The 3,158-nt window shown below is 35.9% G+C and overlaps 1 long non-coding RNA gene across 1 annotated transcript in view; it reads right to left on the minus strand.

Moving 5' to 3' along the window:
• Window positions 1-621: 621 nt before the first annotated feature.
• LOC117127932 overlaps window positions 622-3,158 on the minus strand; it is a 6,385-nt gene continuing 3,848 nt past the window's right edge. The window contains exon 2 of the long non-coding RNA XR_004450922.1: window positions 622-2,697. This is a non-coding gene — a long non-coding RNA (uncharacterized LOC117127932). The remainder of the gene's footprint in view (window positions 2,698-3,158) is intronic.

A 3,158-nucleotide genomic window follows, 5' to 3' on the forward strand; every position in this document is an offset into this window, starting at 1 on the left:
TACCATTTCCTCGATGTTTTATCCGTTCCCTGGGGACTCAATATGCCTTCTGAGTTGTTGAAAGCTTGCTACGATGTGGGAAATCCAAGCACGCTTTATATTAAAGGTGTACAGTTTTTCTACTCCTTGGACCTTCATGAAGAAGGGCTTTCTCTCATGAAGCGTGCAGCAGATGCTCGATATGAGCGTGCAGCAGATGCTCGATATGAGCGTGCTGTGTATACACACGCAATGACTCGAGCAATCTTTGAGGATGAAGGGAAGTATTTTCATGGTATTCCATTAGAATCTGTTGACAGGATCGGTAAACTAGTGCGCTTGTTAAATGGGGTTGGGGTTTGTGGCATGGTGACTATTTTCGCGACCATAAGGTCCTGTTCATTAGCTTTTTTATGTCATCGTTCTACAGATGCCAATGTGCAAATCTTGTGCAGCGACAATGTCACTGCTTGTAGCACATTGATGTCACTAAGGATGATAACATGTGTAACCGCTGTTTCTGGATCAAAGAGCTCGGCTTGTTCTTACGTGATTTTGAACCGATAAGCCTGTTAAGGGACACAAGGAAGTGGTGAAGATGTAATGTATCGAAACTTATCTTTTTATGTTATTTGCTATTCCAGTATGTTGTATGTCGAAACTAATATTCTATGGCTAAGTTGTTGTTTTCTAATATTTGATTAAATGCTATTTATAGGCTGAGTTAATTGTTTCGTTGGCTAAGTTAAATATATTTGAAGACTGAGTTAATGGTTCCTAAGGCAACGTAAAATCTATTTGGAGGCTGAGTTAATTTTTGTAAGGCTAAGTAAAATCTATTTAAGGGCTGAGTTAATTGTTTCCAAGGCTGAGTTAATTGTTTCTTAGGCTAGGTAAATGCTATTTGAAGACTGAATTATTTGTTTTTACAGCTTAGTTAATTTAATTTCACGGTTATTAAATGATTTGATTAAAACATAGGACTGAATTAAACCAACCTAACAAGAAACTCCATTAAAGAAAATTTTATTGTCTCGATAGTATAAAGGTCTCGATATTTGTTAGAACCTTGACTTATTTTCACACGCCTAAAATTAATTTTGATTTATTAAAATTCACGTGAAATCTCAACCGTCGCGAATCATGTTTCGACTGAGTTGGCTGAATTATATCTTACTGGCCAATTAGAGTCGGGGAAAACATCGAAAAACTCATGGCAACTGAATTTGATCACGCGCATAATAATGGTCTCGATTTACACTGGTCTGGATAAATGAACCGTCTTGCTGAGTTATTGTTAGTTATAATACATGAATGCTTGCCGTATCCCTATATGTAAAGACATACTAATAATGAGTCTCGATATTATCATGGCAGCCAAAAATTCTCACACGCATAATAATGTTATTTTCTGATATTTGATTAAATGCTATTTAAAGGCTGAGTTAATTGTTTCCAAGGCTGAGTTAATTGTTTCTTAGGCTAGGTACATGCTATTTGAAGGCTGAATTAATTCTTTTTACAGCTGAGTTAATGTTATTTCACGCCTAATATTAAATTTGATTTATTAAAATTCACGTGAAATCCCAACCGTCGCGAATCATGTTTCGACTGAGTTGGCTGAATTATATCTTACTGGCCAATTAGAGTCGAGGAAAACATCGAAAAACTCATGGCAACTGAATTTGATCACGCGCATAATAATGGTCTCGATTTACACTGGTCTGGATAAATGAACCGTCTTGCTGAGTTATTGATGCATAAAAACTGATTTGTGTTAATTTATGTCACGACTGAGTTATATGAATAGGTAGAAAATAAAACATGATGTGTGTTACATAGTACATAAAATCCGGTCTTAAAAACATAAAAATAAAAGAGAAGTTGATGACATGAGATTAATCATCCAGCATCCATTTTTCATGAAGCTTACACCAGTCAGGGTCGATGACCTTCACATCTCTCAACTCTGCTTCGGCTTCACAATGCTGAGCGGTAAGTGTCTCCAACTCAGCCACGAGGTCAAATTTGCCGTCGGCCTTGATAACGGCATCAAGCAATTCCATGCGCGCAGCAATAGAATTTACTTTGCTGGAGGCGTCGTTCCATTCAGATTCAGATTGCCTTTGTTCCTTGGCCAAGCGGAGAAGCGCCCTGTAATGCTCCGTCGTTTCCATTTTCCCTTTGTTATAACCTTCGACAACATCCGCGCCATAGACATCCTCCATAGGACGTTTCATCGATCTTTTCGATCCTTCCATTGCCACTTGATCACTTAATGAGGGTTTGTATTTGTGGCATTGTGCGCTTTGTATTTATAGATAAAAAATGATCTGTTGGAGTTGTTTGGAAAGCATCTCTTCGACTACGAGATAATTCATGTCCTTTGGAAAGCATCTCTTCGACTACGAGTTAATTGTTTCCAAGGGCTGAGTTAATTGTTTCGTTGGCTAAGTTAAATATATTTGAAGACTGAGTTAATGGTTCCTAAGGCAACGTAAAATCTATTTAGAGGCTGAGTTAATTGTTTCTCAGGCTGAGTTAATTGTTTCTTAGGCTAGGTAAATGCTATTTGAATACTGAATTATTTGTTTTCACGGCTGAGTTAACTTAATTTTTCGGTTATTAAATGATTTTATTAAAACATACTGATTTATCAAAAGACTGATTTACGGTTTCGGTCAGGTTATCGTTTACATAGGACTGAATTAAACCAACCTAACAGAAACTCCATTAACGAAAATTTATTGTCTCGATAGTATAAAGGTCTCGATTTGAACCTTGAGTTATTTTCACACGCCTAATAAAGGGCGGCATAATTGATTGAAGCGACTAATATTAATTTTGATTTATTAGTTCGGATAATCACACAATATATAAGTATCCCTATATGTAAAGACATACTAATAATGAATCTCGATATTATCATGGCAGCCAAAAAATCCCACACGCATAATAATGTTCACGATTTTCGATACTGGAATATGAACTGCAACTTTTAAAATAATTCTGATGCTGAGTATAACGAAAATTCGAGAAGGTTGAATAATACTCCCTCTGTTCTTAAAAGTAGGATTTTCTAGAGTTATTGTTTGTTCTAAATAATAGATTTTCTAGAATTTTAAGGTACTTTTAGTAGTTAATGTTTATAAATTGTATGCTTTAAGAAAAATTGAAAA

The sequence above is a fragment of the Brassica rapa genome, chromosome A09 (assembly GCF_000309985.2).
Source record: "Brassica rapa cultivar Chiifu-401-42 chromosome A09, CAAS_Brap_v3.01, whole genome shotgun sequence".
Lineage (NCBI taxonomy): Eukaryota > Viridiplantae > Streptophyta > Magnoliopsida > Brassicales > Brassicaceae > Brassica > Brassica rapa.